Source organism: Lactuca virosa, chromosome 7, assembly GCF_052849685.1.
Source record: "Lactuca virosa cultivar CGN04683 chromosome 7, Lactuca_virosa_CGN04683_v6, whole genome shotgun sequence".
In the NCBI taxonomy this organism is placed as follows: Eukaryota; Viridiplantae; Streptophyta; class Magnoliopsida; order Asterales; family Asteraceae; genus Lactuca; species Lactuca virosa.
In genome coordinates, this window is record NC_136432.1 from 200,248,048 (window position 1) to 200,273,184 (window position 25,137).

The 25,137-nt window shown below is 40.8% G+C and overlaps 1 long non-coding RNA gene across 1 annotated transcript; it reads left to right on the forward strand.

Annotated features, from left to right (window-relative positions):
- Positions 1–19,940: 19,940 nt before the first annotated feature.
- On the forward strand, positions 19,941–21,857 carry LOC145123893 (uncharacterized). Its single transcript, XR_013715401.1, has 2 exons — positions 19,941–20,036; positions 21,744–21,857. It is a non-coding gene; the product is annotated as an uncharacterized LOC145123893 (long non-coding RNA).
- Positions 21,858–25,137: the final 3,280 nt, after the last annotated feature.

Here is a 25,137-nt window from a genome sequence, read left to right on the forward strand (position 1 = left end):
GCTAATAACCTGATGATTATGGGCAGTTGAGAAGGAGCAGCGTGTGGGATATGTCTGACTTCAGCTTATCAGTTCAACATTCGAGAGGTGAGTCTTCTCACCATTACCAATGGGTCTAAAGCACCAAGGCCGACCCATTTATCTAGGTGTGATGATTGTCAAGAATGTGCTATTGATACATTATGTATTATGTGAAGACCATGCGGGGGTTCCCATGGCAAAGAGTTATATATGTAGTATGCTAGTTGATTGTGTGGTATTTGGTATGCTAGTTTTTTTTTGTGATACTTGTATGGAAGACCCCAGGGGGGTTCCCGAGGCAGTTGGACATATGACCATGTAGGGGTTCCCATGGCTTTCCAGGCTAAGACCATGTGGGGGTTCCCATGGCAGTGGGCTAAGACCATGTGGGGGTTCCCATGGCACCCGATGTAAGACCTTGGAGGGTTTCCAGGGCATCCTTATATGTTTGTATGTTTAGCTCATATGTTTATATATATATATATATATATATATATATATATATATATATATATATATATTACATTATGTATTGTTTGGCAGGAAGACCACGTGGGGGTTCCCGTGGCACTAGGTGTAAGACCCTGGAGGGTTTCCATGGCTTCCTTATATGATTCTATGCAAGGATTATGTGGTAGAGATAGCTTTTATAGCTAATATGATATGTGTTATGTGGATTGTGTGTGGGGTATGCTCTGGGGGACTCACTAAGATTTGTGCTTACGGTTTACAGTTTTGGTTTCAAGTATCATCGATTTGAAAAGGGAGAGTTCGGATTGATCGCAATGCACACACCTAAGATTTCCGCAATGAATGATTTTGGGATGAACTATGATAAATGTTTTACTTAACGATGATTTGTAAAGTTTGAAGTAAATAGTATTAATGTTTTAGCTATATTAAAAATGAAATTTTTACCCATGATTTTTGGGTCGTTACAAGTTGGTATCAGAGCCTTGGTTTGAGGGATTCGGAGATACCTTCGGGTGTGTCTGAACTCAATCTGAGGATCTGTAAAGTTTTCAAAAACTTTCAAAAGAAAATGTTTTCAAGAAAAAGGTTTTCTAAAGACAAGAAAGGGTGTGGTGCATGCAATCAGCCGAGCTCGAGTAAGTTTCCCCAGAATACCCACATTTGTTATCTGTTATGATTTGATTATGAATATGTGAATCGCATGCTAGTTAGGGCTAGGGGAGATGCCTGTATATGTTGTATCAGCTGTTAGACTTGCATGCTAGTGCTGGGTAGTCAGCAATAGGTTGGCCTGATATGTGGTGCTTGTAGCCATGAGGATATTGGATGTCATGCGGGAATGATAATGATAATTGGTATTTGTAACTGCAATGTGTATGTTTTGAAAATTGTATACGGTTAGGATCTTATAGCCTTAGAATAGCTGATTTAACCTTATTTCCTGTGGTCTTAGAGTAGAGTCTATTATTCGACAGTCTATTAGATCTTGTTCTGTGTATAATTTGCATGCATAAGGTAGCCAGCAACGAAGGTGGATGTGCTCAGCATGGGTTGTGTTATGTGGGCCGAATGTTCTATGATAGTTTGTGGGTCGGAGATTACCCTAGGGGAAGCCTAGGATGAGGTTAGCGACATGTGTTACCTGCTTGCGGGATGACTTTTATTAATGTGAGTTAGCTATTAAGTGAATATGCTAAGTCTTATGTAGCACATACCGGATAATCTCAGAGTGATGGACTTGACCTTATTGCGCAGCTCTTGTCTGAGTCTAACCGTTCTAGGGATGAGTCTTTTACTTGAAGGATTATCTGATTTCTGCTACATGTGGCTATATTCATGAGGTAGCTAGTTGACATTAATGGGAATCTTTCAGCAGCTGAGGGCAGGAGGAGGTTGGGAACCTAGGAAAGCCTAGGATATGCTCCAGTGAGCTCAGTGGGGTGGTTCGTTGAAGTTGGAAACCTAAGGGGGAGCCTAGGAGGTGCTGCAGTAGAGATCGTCTTGCTGTTTAGCAAACATTTAGTATATTTGTGGAGTAAGTGACCCAGATGATTCAGGAGGATTACTGAGGAAAGTATGGATAGGTGTGGAAGGTAGTATTGGCCCGTACTACTAAAAGCACATGATCCATACTCGAATCGGTGAGAGTCTTGGAGAATCTAAGAAGCTTATGGGAAGGAGATTTCTTGGTTAAGCCTTGATCATGGGAATAGATGCTTTGCAGAATGAGGATGAGCACGCAGGGATGGGACCAGGGTTTGGTCCTAGCTCTAGTGGTGAGCCAGTTAGTGGAAGGACTGCCAGGATTTCGAGTTAGCCTTGGATCTCTTGTATCAGGTGGCAAGGGTTGATCATGTGATTTATTGCGTTTTGGGATTTGAAACTATGTCTAGGGAATAGTTTATAGCCAGCTTAGAGCAGAGGTAGCTCCAGCTACTGTAGTTCAGCAGTTGGCGATTGAACTGGTGAAGGTGTCAGGGTGCAAGACCCTGAATGGTATGGATCTCAGAAACGAGGACGAAAGATTGATTAGGAGTACCTCAAAGAGAGAGGTTCAGGTCAGGTGAATTTCTTGGAGGGCCTCAGGCGGAGACCCAAGGGTTTGGATCAGCATTTGAGAGGACAGCAAGGTCGGATCCAATGCAACAGTTGTAGAACTGCGCAATGAAGTTTTGTTCCAAGGGTGTATATTGTCATTGGGATTGGAATGAGGTGTTTCATCTTGTTCTCACGGTGGTCGAGGTATCACAGGAGGAGGAGGTCAGGATTCCTTCGGATATTGTGGATATGCTATTTCGGCCACTTCCGGTGGATAATGGGTAATTGTATCACTTGGGTATTGTGATAAGTTGGATCTCGGGTCGGTTTTCTGCTATTGTCTGGGTTATCAAGGGTTGTCAGATGCCATTCAGCATGTTGAGGAATCTTTGAGAGATCTTCAGACGAATGTACCACGTGGAGCGAAATCCGCGTATACCGTGATTGCTCTGAGTCGTTGTCGGATTATGTTCAGTGATCTGAGTTGCTACGGGTGTAGCAGGTTTGGTCACGTTTTCAGGGATTGCCCACAGGGGGCAAGCCCGTTATATTTGTTGCAATCAGAAGGGTGACAAGGTGGTCGACCGTTTGAGAATCAGAGAGGAGCGGTGAGTGCATCCGCTCCAGCTATTTTGAGGATCACCATTGGACGAGAGGGGGGGGGGGATCGGAACTCCAGCAGACAAGGGTGCGAGGTATGTACCCTTTTTGCCTCCCCACCAGCGTCACCTGTATTTAGTAGCAATTATTTTCCATCAGCATGAATAGGCGTATCGTTGGTTGTTATCTCTGGTGGTGGTTGAGTTATACGCACCTTCAAGAAGAGTTATATGCCATCTGCATATTGTGAATTTGGGTGGAATAGTACGGGATCATCTCCTGATATATCGTGGATTTTCCAGCATTTGAGTGTCATTTTGAGTACGGTCGGGGTTGGTTCAAGGGTTCGTACGAGGGAATTATGATTTGGTTCCAGTAACCTTAGCTATTATGTTTGGAAAGGCTTTCGGGGTTTTCAAAGGAAGAAAGAGTTATTGCTGAAGTTTTGATTGGAGCATCCGACCTTTGGACTCCGAGATCTGAATGTGATATCAGTGTGAACAGTTAGAGTCATTGGCATTGTTGGGACACAAGACGTGCTAGTTGTTTTTCGGGAATTGTGTTGTTTGGAAGGGTTATGCATGGTGTTATAGCTTTGGTAAGCACCGGTCGTCAACAAGGTGAGCATTGGAACGTAATGAGGATTGGGAATCCTGCAATTTTCGTATGCAGAACGGACTTAGTTGAATCTAAGTGGGGGAGAACCGCCCAGGTATCCGGGTCAGAAGCAAGGGTGAAAGTGTTGTAATACTACGGGGGAGTCGTAGCATTCACTAATGTTCAGATGGGGTGAAAGTGATGTAAGACTACTGGGGAGCCGTAGCATTCACTAACGGTCAGTTAGGGTATAGTGTTGTAAGACTACGGGGGAGCCGTAGCATTCACTAGCGGTAGAGAGTGTTGTAAGACTACAGGGGAGCCGTAGTATTCACTAGCGGTAGAGAGTGTTGTAAGACTGCGGGGGTGCCGTAGTGTTCACGGATTCTTTCAGGTGACTTGGACTAGGGTAGGCTAGTTCACAGGGTTGTGGGAGAGCCACAACTTAGTTAGGATCATGACCGGAGGCGAATGACCGATCAGTTATCTAGGGGCGAGCCGGGTGGTTATGGGAATTCCAGATTGGAACCGGTGGAGACTGTTGAGCTAAGGGTTGGATCTTGTGATACAGGATCTTGTGGTCGAGTAGTGTATGTTTTGTAGGGCTGCGGCTGGGTAGCCCTGTTATAGGACCTCATAAGAACCTGGTGGTTGGACCGGGAGCAACACTGGAAGTCTGAAGGAATCGGCTAAGGGTATTTATTAGGTGGGCGAGTGAAGGATGACGGGAAGTCATGGGGCATTATGCAAATGACGATTCGAGGATCTCTGGATAGGAATGGAGTAACAATTCGGATTTGGATAGGAGCCCTAATCAGAATTCGTGTCGAATTCTGTTACAGTGAGATGGGATGTGGGGAACCTGTATGCCAAGGGCATCGAGGGTAGAATTCAAGAGTGATGAACGGGTTGGTTTGATGGTAGTTTAATCCATTGTGAAGTGTCTCGGGTGGCTCTATCTGTAATAAAGTCACGACATGTCCGAACCAGGAAACGGTGGGTCGGAGGAGACCGGGAATGATGTAAGACTACAACTATTCTGGTAGTATACACCTTTTTGCGTCGGATTCAGTGGCGACAGGTTGTCAGTCTATCACGATCGGATGGATTAAATGGATTGAAGGAGATAGGGCAGTTATGGTTAGACGAGGTATCCGTTGGAGGTCGCAGGGGACTGCCGCGTGTGTTTTTGGCTCAGCAATCGGGTAGGTGTCCGGTGTTCCGGACAGTGGGCAGACAGGTTGGGACCAGGGAGGTCCCCGACTGTTCTTCAGGAAAGCAGCCATGTGGCAGCAAGAGGATTAGGAGCGACTTCAGGGATTTGGGGTCTGTGTGTGGATTTGCTTGTTATTCGTTAGCCGCAGTTGATCGGTGACTTTGTTCTATAGGAAGCCTCAATGTATTGCGAGTGGTAAGTATTCTATTTAGACTGGTTTTCTTGTGGAACCAGTTCGATGATGATTCGATGTGGGCAGTCTGTCAGGGAGACAGACCATCTCGAAACTTTAGATTTCAGATGGAGCAGGTGTGATCAGGTTGCAAGGAATTCATTCTTTTTCGGATTTCGCATTGCTGAAGGTGTCGCCCTGGAAAGGGATTATCAGGTTTCGGAAGAGGGGCAAGTTAGGGCCTCGGTATATTGGGCCGTTCAGGATTTCGGCTCGGGCGGGCAAGGTAGCATATCGCTTGGATTTGCCAGAAGAGCTTAACCAAATTCACAACACCTTCCACGTTTCTCATCTTTGGAAATGTATCGCTGACGAGGCCGCGAGTGTCTCACTGGGTGATATCCAGGTGGACGAGAGCTTGAACTACATTGAGAAGCCCGTTGCCATTTTGGATAGGAAGACGAAGGTTCTTTGGAATAAGGAAGTAAGACTGGTGAAAGTGCAATGGCAGCATCGGAAGGGTTCCGAGTGGACTTGGGAACCGGAAGAGGAGATGCGAGAGCATTACCCCAATTTGTTTGGGTCAGCAGACTTCGAGGACGAAGTCTAGTTCAAGTGGGGGAGACTTGTAACACCTGGTTCGGGTATTGGAGGGAAGTTGCCAATTTGGGGAGGATTTATGCATGCACTCGGCGAGTTGGGAGATCAACTCGTCGAGTAGGGTCGTGATATCTTGGACACGGGTCGAAATTGACTCGGTGAGTCGGAAGGCCCGACTCGGCGAGTCAGAGCTGTTTAGAGAAAACCCTAGTTTCGGGGTTTGCCCCTATATAAACATCATTATAAACCCTAGTAGCCTCCCTTAACACCATAGAAGAACGTTCACGGCCGCAAAACCTCTTGTGTGTGAAGTAAGAACAATTGGGAGCTTATCTTTGAGATTTTGGGGAGGATTCCAAGTTTGAAGAGGAAGTATCAAGGGAGAAGTATTAGATCAAGCATCTATTTCGTGTTGGGCATCTGTCTGAGGTATTAATCTGCTACCTTAAACGTTGATTTCTTTGTGGAGGTTATGGCCAACCTTGAGGAGATGGAAGCAAACTTAGATCTGGACCTATCACAAGGATATGATTCCAGATCTGGACCTCCTTAGGTTCCAAATATCATAAAGTTGCACCTTTTATTAAGCTTATTCCCTCTCCAAGCATTAAAACCTGGTTTGAAGGTTAGTCTTGGTGTTATGGCCATGTGAGGCCTTGCATGCACGTAAAGTTTGCAACTTTACGTGTTATGTATGTTGGATTAATGTCTATGTCCATAACTATAATTGGTAAGACTTGACCCGACCCGGCATGGTCCATTTGGGTTGCATGGCATCATGCATTTGGATAGACTATAATGAGAGAAATAACACTTAAGGTTGGTTAATATATTATAAGTTCTAATATATTAATAAGGTTATTTAATTAGTATTGATCAAGAATTAATTTGGAATTAATTAAGTGATCAAAAGGAGACTAATTAAATATATGGGTTGATTGTGTAAATCATTCATTCTTATATATGTGGGCTTGTGATCCAAGATTCCTTATGTTGGACTAAGTCCATGGGGTGACCCATGGATACTCCATGGAGGTTAAAACCCATGGAGCATAAGGAATGGGTAAAGTTATGAGTTACATGGTGTAACCCTAATAGCCACCATATAAAAGAATCCCATGGCTCAAGAAATCGTGCACTAATGTGTGAATGTGAGGGCTAGACGATTTCAAGGAGTGTTCAAGTTTCTCTCAAGTTATTCCAAGTGTATTTGGTGTTGTGTGAACCATTTGAGGTGTCACACTTGGGGCACTAGGCACTCAAGCTTCATAAAGACATTCTACATCAAAGAGGTATGTATTCTATCTTGTTATATTTATTATTTTGTATTCTAGATTAGGATAATACCTTGGATGTTCATAATTGTATGTATAATAGAGAAAACATAGATCCAAGGTATTTAGGGTTGCATGTACACTTAGGAGTGTTGAATGCGCAAAACCCAACAGTGGTATCAGAGCCTAGGCTTGTTTTCTTGTTATACTTGCAAAAGTAGCTGAAAAAATCGAGTTGGATGCATATATTCGATTGTTTTGGCTGGAATTGGACTAGGAACATTACCCTAAGATGTTTTTGGACTTATAAACTTGTTTTTGATGTGGTAATGTTCATGCTAATCTAATTTCTAAGATAATTGTCATAATTTCAAGATTTGTGTTAGTTTGTATGTTCATGCTAATTTCTTGAAGATTGATGATTTGAATTATCTTGTTCTTATGAGGTTCTTAGATTAATAGAAAAGTTGTGTGAAATAGTTGTTTTCAATCCATTTTAATCTAAGAGTTGATTCCAAAGTGTGTTTTTGTAACTTGTCCTCAAGTTATATGAAAAGTCACATTTAAGAATCATAAAACTCATAAAAGTTGGCAAAGGTTACAAAATGAAGAGTCTAGTTCTAATTAAATGGTTTTATGACTCCATAACTTGTCCTCAAGTTATGGAGGTTCAAGAGTCTCTTCATTAAATTAAAAAAAAATGTGTAACCTTAATTAGTTCCATAAGTTACAATAAAAAAAAGTTATTTTTTTTATTAATTAGTTTAAAGTTTTCCATAACTTGTCCTCAAGTTATGGAACTTGAAGAGTTTTTTTTTAATTAAAACTACTTTAAACACATAAGTTATGGAATTAATTAGTTTTGAATATTTTCAAAACTTGCCCTCAAGTTTTGGAATTTGTAAAGTTTTCACTTATGAATACTTTAATTCCAAGTTAGCCCTTAGAATTTTAAAAGTTAAAATTCAACCCTTATACTTTATAATATTATAAGTTAATAATATTTATATATATATGTATAAGAGTAAAGTCAGTCTTACCGTTAGTAGGCCTCATTCACGAAGCCGGTCTATAAGGGGGGTATAAGGTTACTGCCTATAAAATGGCAGTTTAATGGGTGTTCACTCTCACCCACCGCTTCCTTGACTGGTGGAGGGTCGTTAGCCGAACGGGTAGGACAAGGACTATAATTCTCCTTTCATTAAAAGTATTAATGATAAATACTAAGTAACTAAACTCTTATTAATACCCAATCTTAGTTACTTAGGAAAATGTGAATTTGGTGCTAACCCATGAAATTACACTTTGCACTTTGCTTAAGTCGTTAGTGGAGCGTGTGTGGTTAACCGGCACACTAACCTGGACTTAACAAGGTAGGCAAAGGGTAACTTAATATTTATCATAGTATCGGTGGAGCGTGTGTGGTTAACCGGCACACTGATTAAGGGGTAAATATTAAGGGTACCAAGTATATTTGCATGGTTATTCACACCTTGTTTTGTGATCCTCGGCATCCCAGTCACAAAACCTGAAGGGCACACTCGAGATTGAAACATGCCTTTGAACAGTTCAATGAATCTCAAAGATCTAGGACTTTCAAATCCAATTAAAACCTAATAAATTATTTCGTTTTTCATGGTGGAAATTGGTGAATCGTCATTCACCTACCTTCAAATATTTTATAGCTTGGATTACGGCATCCCTCTTCTAAGTTATAAAATAGTTTGTTGGGTCCTAGCCTTAATATTTCATATTGGGTGTCATATTAAGGACTTTAAATCAACTATCTTGAATATCTCCCAAAAAGATGTCTGGTCTAGACATTTATGATCTTCCCAAATCTCTTGAAACAAGCTTTCCTAAATGAAGATGATGTCCCATGGATATCATACTTCTTTCACCTCCTCCAATTATTCTCCCTAACCCACAAGTTCCTAAAAAGTTTAAGGTCACTCAAGCCCTATTGGCAAGGCAAGGTCTAGGTGTGATCACATCTTGGAGATGTAGTCACATATTGACAAGCCGGGAGAGTTGGGTGTCAAAGTCTTGAGAAAGTTGGTGGCTCAACTACTTTCTAAGTCACATAGTGAGTTCTTTTGGGAATCCTATGAAACAGACTAATACAAGACCCTTAATGATCTTATCTATTTGCTAAGATCAACTTCCTAAAACGCTATGGACATTGACAATGATGACATTGGATATCCAGTAAAGCTCTCTCTTCCCAATGGAAAGGGATCGGCCATAGTCAACTCGATTGACCCAATGGTAAAGAGAGAGGCGAAGTCTGAGATAATCCCATTATCAAGGGTCCATAGGTAACTATTGCCAAAGGAAGGGGCATTGGTTACGAAGCTGCCAAATTTACCTAAGGATGTTAAAGTCAATAAGTTTGGCTCTACTTCAGGTAAAGTCCATTGTCTAACTCTATTAAGTACATGCTGATTCTGATCGCGAAGATGGATTTCAATCGCATGGTTCGGTGATCAGAATTTTGGGCTATTACTTAAGAGTTATGATATTTATATTGCTTAGGAATAGATAACAACAAGGTTTTCATATGGAGTGTAAGGATAAGTTTTTTCGCAAAGTTTTAAAATAAAAGAAAAAGGTTTTGATTTTATTTATTTTAAGTATCCTTACAATGGCATTTGTGAAAAGTTGTTGCTTATAAGATTCCATTGATAGCAATATTGGAAAAATGGATTTGATTCTTTCGGTTGTGGTAGTGTCTAATATTACCAAATACGGAAAGATTCTCATCACCCAAGGTTCAATTGGACCGAAACTTGGAATCATGCAAGTTGTATAGTATGATGAATGAGAACTTTCAGCTTGGAAAATTAAGACTAATTCCTTATGTGAATAAGGAAAGGACTAAGGGATCGAGTACACATTCTTGTGCATTGGTCAAGTCCACCACAAAAGATCAAGAAGACTATTCGTCATGATTTACTTAAGTTCAATAAATATGATTATACTTATAAGTTTAAGTATAAGTCTGTAGCATTGGAGAAGTTTCAATGTGAGACAGAACGAATAAGAAGAATCAAAGTATGGCAGAAAGATAAAAGTTTCTCAAATCTGAAAAGATGGGAGAGTACTTTAGTATCATGTTTATGATCATCTTAATGATTAAGATACCATATCACAATTGGTCCTCTAAAGTCATCTTAGTGCATTCTTATGACTAAGAAGAGGAGTCATGAATTGTTGAAATGGTTAAATCAAAAAGATGAGTCATACTTCGTTCCAAAACAATTCTTAGAGTCATACTCCAAGATTGTAAATTGAGTGACATATCTTAAAGAGGGTTTGTTAACACTAGTCAAATGTAAGAGTAAAAGGTTATCTACTCTTGTACATTTGAAATTGGTAAGTTGTGATGTTTTAGATAAAACAGAGACCAACTTAGGCCAATTGTGTAAAGTGTTAGTCTTGATAAAGAATCCGCACTATCTCTTGAATATTTGACACGGGAGTCTTATATGTCAAGAGGACAGTGGGAGTCTTAAAGCTCTTGAAAGTTTCAAGACTGAATCAAGAATAAAACCTAAAGTCCTTCACTAGCACACGACTTGAGGTTTATAACGTATCGTGTTGAAATTTTTGTACCTATTCAAGTTGGCTTTGCATAAGAGTTATGAGAGTTCTCAAGTGGTTGCACAACTACTTCGAAGCAATGGCAGGCACCTGAGCTGCCAAATGGCAAGAATTTAAGATTGCACAAGTTTAATCAATATGAGTTTGGATTTGTCACTAACCTTGTCTTGTGATTATGGTTTTGACAAATTCACATGGATAAGAACACATACACTATTAAATCTAAGTGTCATAAGGTTTCTCTCCGATTCATGAAAATGATGGTGAGGAAACACTTTCACTAAGTAGATTTTAGCTAGATAGCAGTTGTGATATTTGCATTCTCAAAGTCGTTAGTGGAGCGTGTGTGGTTTACCGGCACACTAACATGGACTTGTGAGAAGTGGCAAAGGTCTAAAAAATTGAGACTATGATTACGACATCCCTTTTCATAGTTCTAAAATTGTTTAGACACACATGTGAGCTATCTAAGAGAGGTGTATGATTTTGATAAAGTTTTATCAAAACAATCTAGTATCAGAAATCTGAACTTTGGTAAGAAAGTCAGCTGATTTCTGAGTACATGTCAAAGCTAGTGGGAGCATAAGTGTTATGCTAATAATCATCATGTTAGTGGGAGCATGATAATTATGACTAAGGTTGCAAGTTAGCAATGTTAATTATAGAAAACAAAAGTTTCAATTCGTGAGGTTGCATGGGTTGAAAAAGTTGTTTTGCTATAATTAAGGGAGAGAAAATTATACTTCATTTCATTTCTAAAAGCTTAGATTGAGATTTTAATCGTATTTAATCAAGGATATATATATGAATTTCATGTTGGAATGGCTCAACATAAGGAAATTCTATATATGGGTCCATTATTTGCGTTCTAAAATTCGATTATGATTACGACATCCCTTTTCATAATCTGAATTTTGAGAACTTGGCAAATTGAAATGGAAATATTATAGCAAAAGACTGGTTTAGTCTTTATGTGAGACATCATGAATCGTGTCCCATATGCTTTGGATATAGGATCGATTACATGTGCTATATTCATCCTTTCTAAAATTTTCCAAATGCCTGGGGCATTATGAAGGGAAAAGGTCTAGAATTGGATATGACTAAAATGATTAAGCAATTGTCGAGAACAATCTAAGGTTTACCAAAGATTGGTTGCTCAAGCACAGTTGGAAGTATAATGTTAATTCTGGAAGGACCATATTGACATAATCTGTAAGGAGGCAACTCTTGTTCAGAAGTGATAGTCAAAATGGAATATGGAAATGTTTCAAAGTTAGAAATTATTCAATCTATGTAAGATTAGGAAACTTAATGAAAGAAGGATGTTTCCAAGGAGCTGATCTCCTTTGGAATGCTCTGTAATGATTGTTGTCAAGTCTTTCTGACTTTGTGCATAATCATTAAGAGGATCAATGCATATAAGTTTAGAATCTAACAGATTTCAGTAAATGGCATGAATTTGGAATTCTTGCATTTGCAGTAAGGATTTGGGACTGTGAAAAAGAGGATCATTGGAGTGATGTTCAATTGATCTATTTTACAAAGTAAAGATCATAGACAAACATAGTATGCATACTTGGTGTATGGCATGACTAGTGTTTAGAAAACATAGTGTACATGCTTGGAGCATGGGACAACTATTGTTTTAAATTCAAGTATAAAGTTGATAAAACCGAAACAATGAATAATGAGTAATCAGTATGGTGATAAATAAAAGTGTTTATTTATATTCATAGGGTTTGATACCATATTTGATTCATTTATTCTTGTGTTTCACTTTGCATGTTTTGACTTCCAGAATAACTAAGTCGCTCTTCCTGAATGATTAAGTTATTCAAACCATCCACAGTCGGTCATATGTTGGAAGTAGATATGAATCAAGACTATCATGGGTTGGTTTGTAGAGGTCCAAGTTGGTGGACAAAGTGGTGCTACAACACTCATGAGTGCTCATAAGTTCTGAGTATTGGATTCAAGCCGCGCTCATTTGAATAACTTCATGGATTTTATCACGAGTGATCATGAGACGATAATATCTTATATTCTTCAAACCTAGAGATATGAGTTGTTACTATGAGTTGGTTATACATTGATTGCACGAAAACGCATTGGTAACTCGATGTTATAAAACGTGCCTTTGTGTATGATTCAACAAGTAGTAGAACAAGCCATATGAGTCGAAGTTTATCCATTCCTTTTACCTTCGGGATAAAAGCGATATCTGTGGGCCCCTCGATGATTTAAAGATGATACATGTGAGTGCTTGGCCAAGCCAGGACTGATTTGATTTGTTCAATCAGTCAGTCATCATGAATCGGAAATCGGGAAACAACAAATGGACAGAAAGAATGATTGATAATCCATGTCTCAGTCCATATGATATCTAGAATGGAGGAATATATGATCCCTTATCTAATGGACAAGTCATTGACAAAGGTCAGAGTTCATCGACAAGGTCAGAGTTCGACAAAAGCTTTTGAGAGCTACGATTGCTAATCGGTTCCTGAAGTCATACGCAATAATAGTTTTAGACTTATCCAAGTGGGAGACTGTTGGATTCATGTCTAAGTCCATAACTATAATTGGTAAGACTTGACCCGACCCGGCATGGTCCATTTGGGTTGCATGGCATCATGCATTTGGATAGACTATAATGAGAGAAATAACACTTAAGGTTGGTTAATATATTATAAGTTCTAATATATTAATAAGGTTATTTAATTAGTATTGATCAAGAATTAATTTGGAATTAATTAAGTGATCAAAAGGAGACTAATTAAATATATGGGTTGATTGTGTAAATCATTCATTCTTATATATGTGGGCTTGTGATCCAAGATTCCTTATGTTGGACTAAGTCCATGGGGTGACCCATGGATACTCCATGGAGGTTAAAACCCATGGAGCATAAGGAATGGGTAAAGTTATGAGTTACATGGTGTAACCCTAATAGCCACCATATAAAAGAATCCCATGGCTCAAGAAATCGTGCACTAATGTGTGAATGTGAGGGCTAGACGATTTCAAGGAGTGTTCAAGTTTCTCTCAAGTTATTCCAAGTGTATTTGGTGTTGTGTGAACCATTTGAGGTGTCACACTTGGGGCACTAGGCACTCAAGCTTCATGAAGACATTCTACATCAAAGAGGTATGTATTCTATCTTGTTATATTTATTATTTTGTATGCTAGATTAGGATAATACCTTGGATGTTCATAATTGTATGTATAATAGAGAAAACATAGATCCAAGGTATTTAGGGTTGCATGTACACTTAGGAGTGTTGAATGCGCAAAACCCAACAATGTACACTAGTAGAGGATAGATCTGAAGTTTGGGACCTTGAGTCCCACAGGAAAAGGCCGTAAACATAATGGATTAAGGGGACTCGACGAGTCGTGCAGGAGACTCGGCGAGTCGAGAGGGTTTCCTCGTTCACGGCCAAGGGTTCACGGTCAAGGGTGTTCGGTTGGGAGTTTACGACCGTGAACATCCAGGAACTCAACGAGTCTCTCGGGTGACTCGACGAGTTGACGAGTTAAGTAAGGAACCCGACAAGTGGCTAATTATACTCGACGAGTCAAGGTCAATATGGACTGTTGACCTTGACCACAGACATAGACTTTGACCATGGTTGACCTGAGGGTATTTATGGGATTGTGTTAAGCTAATCACCTGATGGTTATGGGCAGTTGAGAAGGAGCAGCGTGTGGGATATGTCTGACTTCAGCTTATCAGTTCAGCATTCGAGAGGTGAGTCTTCTCACCATACCAATGGGTCTATGGCACCAAGGCCGACCCATTTATCTAGTTGTGATGATTGTTGCGAATGTGCTATTGATACATTATGTATTATGTGAAGACCATGCGGGGGTTCCCATGGCAAACAGTTATATATGTAGTATGCTAGTTGATTGTGTGGTATTTGGTATGCTAGTTGTCTTTGTGATACTTGCATGGAAGACCCCAGGGGGGTTGCCGAGGCAGTTGGACATAAGACCATGTGGGGGTTCCCATGGCTTTCCAGGCTAAGACCATGTGGGGGTTCCCATGGCAGTGGGCTAAGACCATGTGGGGGTTCCCATGGCACCCGGTGTAAGACCTTGGAGGGTTTCCACGACATCCTTATATGTTTGTACGTTTAGCTCATATGTTTATATGTATAGTTTACATTATGTATGTTTTGGCAGGAAGACCTTGTGGGGGTTCCCAAGGCAGGAAGACCACGTGGGGGTTCCCGTAGCACTAGGTCTAAGACCCTGGAGGGTTTCCATGGCTTCCTTATATGATTATATGCAGGGCTTATGTGGTCGAGATAGCTTTTATAGCTAATATGATATGTGTTATGTGGATTATGTGTGGGGTATGCTCTGGGGGACTCACTAAGCTTTGTGCTTACGGTTTACGTTTTTGGTTTCAGGTATCATCGATTTGAAAAGGGAGAGCTCGGATTGATCGCAGTGCACACACCTAAGATTTCTGCAATGAATGATTTTGGGATGAACTATGATAAATGTTTTACTTAACGATGATTTGTAAAGTTTGAAGTAAATGGTATTAATGTTTTAGATATATTAAAATGAAATTTTTACCCATGATTTTTGGGTCGTTACACCTAACTCAAACAATACATGTTCAATTGTCCTAATTGTGTTTAGTTATACAAATTCTATAGAATGAGAATGTTTAGGATCTAAGAAAGAAGTCAATTCTTCCAATCAAAAGAAACCTTAGAAACATCAGGAACCTTCACACAAAAGGAAACCCCAATTAAACTGTTCGGATATCCAACCTCCCACAACCGAAGAAAAGATTGTAGTTGTTTATGAAACTAAGTCTATACTTAAGAAAAGAATCAGAAATGAATACATTTCTAGATATAACAAGACAATGATCCCAATGCCAAATCTAAGCAACCTATTAAGCCCGTACAAATTTTGTCTAGACTAAAGCATGTCCAACCTAAATCTTCTACCAATAAAAAATATAAAGTTGTTGCCTTTGGTTCCACCTAAGAACAAAAAATCCTCTGAATCTACCTGTAAGTCTGTTGTTAGCTAAAATCGGTGGATCAATGAAGCAAATCTTACATTTTGCATTTATCTTGTAGTTTGTCACAGTCCAAAATCCTAGACTTCTACAAAACAAATCCCTTCTGATTTTGTTAAAACTTCTTCTGTCAAGAAAACCTATGGCCCCAAATAATCATAGGTTCCACAACTAACTATTTGAAATCTTACAGGAATTGTGTTTGGACAAGTGAGACAAAAACTAGTTCATTGATAGTTTTTGTTTCTACACATGACGTGTAGATTAGCATATCTATGAGAATTTCGACCTACAAAAAAAACATAATATGTTACGTATGGGAACGATTCAAATGGGATAATCAAAGGTTATGGTGTTCCTACAAATGACACATTATCCATTAAGAAGTTTGCTTATGTAACCAGACTTAATCGCCATCTCATTAGTGTGGAAATGTTAATCGATGCCAATTCAAGTTGAGTTTGACAACAAAAACAATTATGTGATGTATTAAGATTGATCCAAATGTTTCATCACCTCTGGTACAAATGGAAACATGCACCCTCTGGACATTGAACTCATGATTGGTAAACCTCAATTATGTTTTCTTGTCAAATCCACTTATGATGAAAGTTGGTTATGACAACGACGCCTCGCATACTTGAACTTCAAGTAAATCAACAACTTAGTCACTGGAGAACTAATCTGAGGAATTCCTCTTCTTAAGTTTGATAGCAACACCCTTTGTGCTACGTGTAAGTGTGGTAAGATCAATAGAAAACGACACCCTTTGATTATTGATTTTACCATTAAAGAACCTCTGAAGTTGATTTACATTGATCTATGTGGCCCTTCAGTAATTGAAAGTATGTATTGGAATAAATACATCTTGGTAATTATGGATGATCACACTCGTTTCACATGGTTTTTTTTTCTTTATAAAAAATCAGAAACTGCTCAAGAATTGATCAACTTCATCAAAGAAATTATTGTCCGCATGAAGCTTCTTCTGAGAAGCATCAAGAGTGATAATGGAACTGAATTCACCAATGCTCTTTTAAACAATTATCTTGTTGATAAAGGAATTAAACATAATTTCTATGTACCCTACACTCCTCAACAAAAGAAATTGAACCCTCGTTGAATCTGCCAAATCCATGCTCAACTTCACAAATCTTTCGTTGCATTTCCAGGTGGATGCTGTAGCCACAATATGCTTTGTTCAGAACCGAAGCCTAATCAACAAACGACTCAAATTCACTCCTTTTCAAGCCCTCAATGGTAAGAATCCTAAAGTTAAACTTTTTCATATCTTTGGTTGCAGGTGTTTTATTAAGAATAATAAAGATCATGTAAGCAAATTTCAACCAAAGTGTGATGAAGCCATCTTTCTAGGATATTCGACTAGAGGAGTTGCTTATAGGGTTTATGAATAGAAGAACTCGTCTTATTGAAGAAAGTTCCGATGTTACCTTTGCTGATTTGTTTGTCCGAACCTCCTGACAGAATCATATCAATACTCATATTTTAGGGAATTATACTCCATCATCGGACAAACCTATTAAACATATCATCATTAACATTGATTTTGGTTCTTTATTTGGCCCTCCCGAAGTTGCACTCGATGATGACGAATTGCGTACCATCGATGCTCCAATTTCCACAAATAATTCTGGTCCCAATATTTTAGAAAATTCAACCAGTGAAGAGTCATCTCCGGTTGAGGGGGAATAACCTCTTTTCTACGGGTCCAAGAAACTCAGCAGTTAAGGGGGAGCACTTAGAACCCTCTGAACCTTCTGATCCTCCTTATTTTTTTGTCTCCCACTCATCCAGAAGTCAACACTATACCCTCTAAGAACTTATCTTCTGGTGACTCTGTTGTTCAGGTGGAGCTTCCGCTAAATGCTAATGAAATCTCTCATCCCACAACCCAAGATATCTCATCAACTACGAAAATTTTCCATGTTACTCCTTGTCTTCACATTTGGACTATGGATCACTCCCAACCAATTCATTGGAAATCCCAATGCTGGTGTTCAAACCATGTCAGCTAAATCCAGTCAAGAAGAGTGTCATTATTCCGCTTTCCTATCATTAGTGGAACCAAAAAAAAAATCCATGATGCTCTAGAACATTCTGACCGGATAACTGCCACACAAGAAGAATTAGCTGAATTTGAAAGAAACAAAGTCTGGATCCTTGTCCCTCCCCCAAAGCATCAAACAATTGTTGGAAGTTGTTAGGTATTTAGAAACAAGGTCGATGAATCAGGAATAGTCATTAGGAACAAAGCAAGAATAATCGCCAAAGGCTATAGTCAGCAAGAAGACATCGGTTATGATGATACAAATGCTCATGTAGCAAGATTAGAAGCAGTTCACATCTTCATGGCATATATAGCTCACAAAAACATCAAAGTTCATCAAATGGATGTCAAAAGTGCTTTTCTCAATAGAGAATTGAAAGAAGAAGTGTACCTCTAGCAACCCAAATGTTTTAAAAACCTTGATCTTCCTAATCATTGCTACAAGCTAATGAAAGCTGTTTATAGTCTTAAACAAGCTCCTCGTGCTTGGTATGAAACCTTGTCTAAATTCTTGGAAGACTTCAAATTTATCAGAGGAATTGTTGATCCAAACTTATTTTGAAGGTTAAATCAGAAGCATATGATTCTTGTATATCACTATGTTGATGACATCATCTTCGGATCAACAGATGAATCCATGGTTGATGACTTCCATCTCTTATGGTAAGTAGATTTCAAATGAGCATGAACCGTGAAGTGAACTTCTTCATAGGTTCATGGGTAAAACAATTTCCACAAGGCACCTTTCGTCATCAAGACAAATATACTTATAAATTGCTCAAGAAGTATTCCATGGATAATTTTGCATCCTCAAAGGTACCTATGTCATTTGGGCCCTATTTAAGTGCTCTATTTTCCACTTTTGAGTAGCCTCTATTTTCTGAAATGATCTCTCACCTAAACCCGAGCGTCCATTGTTAGATTGTGATCTTTTGGTGCTTAGTTTGTGATGATCAAAGAAGAAAGAAGCTAGAGAGGTGCACTGAATTGCGATTCCTTGAAGATCCAACAAGATAATCTTCTTTTGGACCTTTTATGAGTAAAAAGCTTCCATATTTTTACTTCTTTTGTGTAGATCTTGCTTGTTCTTGAGGTTTTGGCCCTTTAACCTCATGATTCTTGGAGTTTGAGCAACTTCGAAATTTTAGGATGAATTATGGTTGATTTTTGGACCTTAGAGTGTAAGAAAGTTGAGTGCTTGCACTCATTTCAAGTCAAGCATGGCACTTTGGTCATTTTGGTCCCTTTGAGAGTTAGGGTTTGAGATCTTGATTATTTTGGACATAGAGTTCAAAAAAATTTCCATGACAGTCACTTAAAGGATCATATATGAGCTTTTGAGCTCTAGACCTTAAGGTGTAACATCCCGTTTTAAGTAGAGTAATTAAATACTAAATCAGGAACCATGGGAAGTAATTATTATTATTATTTTATATTACTTGAGCCCAAAATGTAATAATAATTAGTGGGGTGTTGGTTTCAGGAAGCCAAATGACAAGAATTGAATCTCTAGGAATTAAAGTATAATTTTGGGGACTTAATTTGTAAGGATTTATGGAAGTAGGGACTAAAGAGTAAGTTATGGACCTAAGATGAGAAGATTTTGTAGAGGAGGGGCTGATTGGTACAACTTGGACTTGATTTGTAAAGGGTTTCAGAGGGCAGGGTTAGAAGTGTAAAATATGAATTTAGTTCGAAAGAAATGAGGAAGAGAAGGGCTAAACTTGTCATTATGGGGCAAGGTTTCATAAATCGGGTATATAACCCAAAGCATCACCGGTAAACCCTAACCCTAACCATTCTAACTTCAGCCGCCACCCTCCTTCTTCTCCCTTCCTCCATTCTCCAGCCGTCGCATCCATGGCTGCTATGTCCGGCCGCCGCATCCAAGCCAACCGACGGTGCAACCACGACAGCGACGAGTAGCCTTCCGTGACGTTGGTTACGTGGGTCGCCGGACCAAATAACACCGCTGCCATATCTATTGAAGCCGGAAGATCGTCTGTCGGGTGCTGCCACCGTTCCACCGCCATTCGACCACCGTAACCACCGGGTACCGCCACAGCGTGGCTGCTAGACGTTTTGAGCCCGGAGAGCTGTTGACCACCGGCGATAGCGACCACCAGAATCCCCCCCCACGTTTGCTGCCGGACGAGTTCAAGCATTCCACCGCCACCACCTCCCTGCCATGCTTTTCTTTCCCTTCTCCGTCTCTGTTCCGGCGTTGCGCCGCTGCTGTGGCTCCGTCCACTTTCTTCTTCGCGGCTGTTAGGACCCATCAACCGCCGCTGCTGCCGGACTCCTTGTGCTACCATCGCTGCCAGGTGGGTGGCTTGGGTTATTTCACAACAGAAGTTGTGTAAATGTGTTTGTGTGCGTGTTTTCTGTAGGTCGGAAATTGTATGGGAACCACCATGGCCGCCAGCCATGGTGGCTGCCGCCATTTACCACCACCTGCCGCCACGGTGCGGCTGTGTGTGTGTACTTAGTATGTGTTATTAGTGGTGGTGTGTGTATTGAGAGGGTATTATTGTAATTTTAACAAAAATATGAAAAATGAAAGAAAAGTCTAAACCACCACCGTAGGGTGGTGGTTGCCGCCTCCTGCCGCCACCGGCCGCCGTGTCGGGTGGCGGTGTGCTTTGTTTGCGTTTGGACCTCGTTTGGGGGATGTTTGGACAATGTGGGATCAATGAAACCCTAATGGGCCCAATAAGGCCCAAAGTGACTTAAAAGCCCAACCATTGGACTAATGGGCTAGTATTGGGTTGGAAAACCCTAATTAGGGTTTGGAAAACCCTAATGGCATAAAACCCTAATTTGTGGGAATCGATCGGGACACACACACGAGAATTAATTATTAAACTTAAAATAACAATTAATAATCATTGGCAACTAGCTTAAGATAATAATGGACTTAATGGATTAAGTCCTTATTGGGTTAAGTAAGAAACACTTAACCCTAATCATCATTTCATGAGAAAGCCCTAATCCCACTCGGGCTTTAAATTGGGCCTTCCTATTGGGCTTTGGCGATTGGACTATTGATGGACCATCCAAGAACAAGTTAAGGGACCAGAGTAATTAGATGGGCTTTAGGATAAGGCCCATGTGAGGACTTGGGCCCAATTTGGAAAATTAGGCCATAAATGGGCCATGTTTAGGCCTTTATGATTATGTGATATTGGGCCATGGGAATTGAATTGGAATAATTGAATGGGCCTTAAGGAAAGACCATGTAAAGGTCTGGGCCCAATTTGGAAAATTGGGCCATATGTTGGGCTGTGACCCATTATTTGACTTTTGGGCTTTTGTAGTGTGAGTTGGACCTTAGGGTTGTAACCTAATTATTAATTGGGTGTTGTTTGATGTTGACAGTTCGGGAATCTGTCAACCAGCAGCTGGAGTGGTATCAGCGGGACTTCAGCAGTGCCAGGTGAGTTATCCTCACTATACTAAGGGGTCTAAGGCACCAAGGCCGGCCCATTGGATATGATATCCTAGTAGTTGTATTATTTTAAGTATGAGTTGGTTACGCATGCTAGTTTGATATGCTAGAGGGTAGGTCTGTAGGACTGCCTGTGATACTGATTGATTACCTGTATGTGCATTTATCTGTTACATGTCGACATGTTAACTGGGATGGGTTGAGGTTGTACTGCTCCGTGCGGTAGCCAACAAACCCCATAGTATTCCAGATATGAGCTGAGGGCCCGGTAGGCATTCCAGACTCATACTGAGGACTTGGGAGCATTCCAGATACGAGCTGAGGGCCCGGTAGGCATTCCAGACTCGTACTGAGGGCTTGGTGGCAATCCAGATGTGAGCTGAGGGCTCGATAGGTATTCTAGACTCACACTGTGGGCCTAGGGGTATTCCAGTCTGTAAAGCTGTGGACCCGTTACGTGCTATTCTGTTCAGTTTGTTATGTTATGATGTTGCTGACATGATTATGTGGACTGTATGTGTATCGGTATTTTGGGGGTAACTCACTAAGCTTTCGGGCTTACAGTTTCAGTTTATTGTTTCAGGTACATCAGGGGATCGTGGCAAGGCAAAGGCGTGATCGTACAGCTCCTCACTTTTTATGACTATGTTTCTGGGATACTCTGATATTATACATTTTGAAAACAAGTTTGTAATAACTAATGGTTTTTGGGTTGTTTAAAAAGTTTTAAATTGGCTTGAATTTTTGGGTGTTACAAGTTGGTATCAGAGCCTTGGTTTGAGTGAATTGGAGGAACATGCGTGTAACTCTAGTCTCAAATCAAGGAAAGGTTTCAAAACGATTTTTCAAAAAGGTTTTTAAAATAAGTAAAGGAGGATGCAGGGTGTACGATCAGCCGAAGCCAGTAAGTAGACCCCAAAATACAATACAAGTTATTTGATTATGAGATATGTTAGAACATCATGTTAGTACTAGGCTAGGGATCTTCAGGAATTGCATGATAGAATTTCCTGATTACATGATGCCTGCTAGCCTAGGGTCTCCTTTATATGAGATTGACATCATTACTGTAGTTTCTTAGTGTATGCATCACGGTTATACATAACTAAGATCTTATAGCCTGAGAATGTTTGATTTGGCCTTATGTTCTGTTCTTGTTTGATTGGGAGCTTAGGGTAGGATTGGATATTCGAAAGTCTATATGGTCCATCGTTATGTATGGCTAGCATACACTAGTGCTGCAGGGTTGGTGGAAGTTTCATGGATGGGTGGGTTGTGTGAGGCCGGGAGGCCAGTTATGAGAAATTTAGCATTCCTCTAGGAGTGAGGATTGAGCGCTCGCCATGTTGTGTATATTGTTAGGGTGTTGTGGTGATACTTGAGACAAATATGGGTAGGTGTGGAAGGTAGTAGGGGCCCATACTACTGAATGCACAGGACCCGTACGCGTAGCAAGCAAGTCACAACCCCTAGGGTTGGATTAGGGGTTGGTTCCCTATCTCTATATGGGTTATCAGTGATCCTTCTGGTGTTTTACCAGAATGATGGTTACGAGACGTCTTGAGATCGGATCCAGGTTAGGATCGAGAGCTGGCAGCCAGGATAGGCCAGCATTGTCAGATGACCGTGTCAGTGAGATCATCCGGGAGGAGGTGATCGAGTTTGTCTGGGGACAGTTTCCGGGGATGTTTCGGTCTATTAAGACCGCCATGGTTGGGTATTTGTCGAGCGCCATGCAGCCATTATTGGGACAGCTGCCGCAGCAGCTTCAACAGCTGTAACGACGGCAGGGGGAGGAGCTGGTCGAGCTTTCCAGTACCGGGACTTGTTACTGGGATATATTCTGATGAGTAGAGGGCTGCAGTTACTTGGGATCAGGGTGATGTTCTGTACTTGTTACATTCCGCGGGTTAAGCGGGAGACTCTAGCACATGAGTTTCTAGATTGAGGCTTCGGGGGTTTGCTCGAGGCCGGAATGTGAGTCGCGGGGACTCCAGAAAGGAGTAATGATTATGTTCAGTTGGAGTTATGCAGCTAGAATTAGAATGGTTAATTGATAGGATTGAAATGTTGTTTTCTAGGGCAAGGAATGTGCCCTTTCAGTTTACGAGCTCGAAGGATTGAGCAGGCTTGTGACCCCAGGAACAGGTTGTATTCTAGCTCGGCGTCAGTTGGTTGCCGAGATTGGCGACAGTAGTTCAGCGCTGGTAAGCGCAGGTGGGTCGATGTGGCATAAGTATTTGGAGGTCCAAATCACCTTGATCTCTTGTATCGGACGATATGGATTGATTTTGCGATCTATTGCACTCTTGGGATTGTAGACTATGCCTGGGGAGCAGTTGTAACCCAGATTAGGGCAAGGGTTGTTTCAGCCACTGCAGTTCATCTGTGGATGATTGAGATGGTGAGTGAGTCAGGGTGCGAGGCCCTGAATGATATGAGATCTAGAGTCGAGAGCGGGGGATTTGTTGGAGCACTTTGGGAAGAAGGGTATTATATGGGATGTCTGCGGACAAGGTCCCCAAGATGGTTATTCAGCATTTTCAGGATTAAGTGGTTTTAGTAACCGTTATTGATCGGCGAATGAAAGCGCCAAGGGAAGTAGCTCATTGTTGAGATGTTAGTTGGAGCATCTATCTTTTGGACTCCAAGATTTGAGTGTGGGATCATTCAAGAATTAGGGACTGTCAGTTTCACTGGGATTTAGGAAGTGTTCAGCTAGTTCTTTGAAGTGTGTGATCACTTGTGCTTCGATAGTAAAGGAGTACTAGTTGGAAAGGTCTGGTTGTCATCAGATCGATCGTTGGAAGGTGAGAAGGATTGGGAATTCTCAAATTTTCATGTATTGTGAAGACTTAGTTGACTCTAAGTGGGGGAGAATCGTCCCGGAATGCGGAAACAGGATCGGTTTTGAAACTGGGATAAGTTACACATCGTTTTCGGGAAGGAAGACAACCCTAGTGGCTACTTGGTTTGAGTGTTGTGTGAGTTGGGAGTTCGGTAAAAATCCCCAGCATGTGGATTGCGTCCTCTCGGTTCTTGATAGCAGAACTTTGGGAAATTAGGTTGGGATTCTATCCATGAATTAATTTCAGTTGTATGTTAGGTCGAGTGCGTGTTCGACCGGTTGGAAAGTTTTGTATGACTACGGGGGTAGCCGTAGCATTCACTAGTGGTCAGTTGCATGGGAAGTGTTGTAACTACGAGGGTAGCCGTAGCATTCACTAGTGGTCAGTTAGCATGGGAAGTGTTGTAAGACTGTGGGGGTAGCCGTAGCATTCACTAGCCGTCAGTTAGTGCTAGAGTGTTGTAAGTCTGCGGGTGTAGCTGTAGCATTCACTAGGTTGGTAGATAGCAAGAGTGCGTTGTTAGGACGCGGAAGGAACAGTAGTAGCCACCAGCTCAGGTGTAGCAGTGAGAATATAGAAATCTACGGATTGGTTATGGGTTCCCCAGAGGGATTAGACTTGGTTAAGCTAGTGATAAGACTGTAGGAGCGTCACTACAGTTATGAGATCAAGGAAGCAATGGATTTCTTAAGGTTGTTTGTGATGTAAGGCTACCATTGGTCATGTAGCAATCAATCTAACCGTGGATTTGGTAACAACGGGATTCGACACATGGATCCGATCGGTTGGATCAGAAAGTTGTTAGAGTCACAGTGGTATGATAACTAGTGGCAATTAGTTCCAGGGAAAGATTTCGTTCGGAAGTCGTGTGAGGCAACTATGTGGGAGTCCTTTAGCTCCGCGACCGGGCCGGAACCCGATATTTCATATGAGTATTACTCGGGTGTGACGAATCAGAGGATTTTGGATGGGATGCAAGGATAGGTCCTTGGATTTCAAGTTATGGGTTAGACCGAGTTATATATATAGTGGTATTCCGATCTAGGGTATTCCATCGTGAGGATGATCGGACCCTACGATTGAGTGGAACTGACGTGTTTGGTATTCCAACCCGAGGGTTGATTGGAC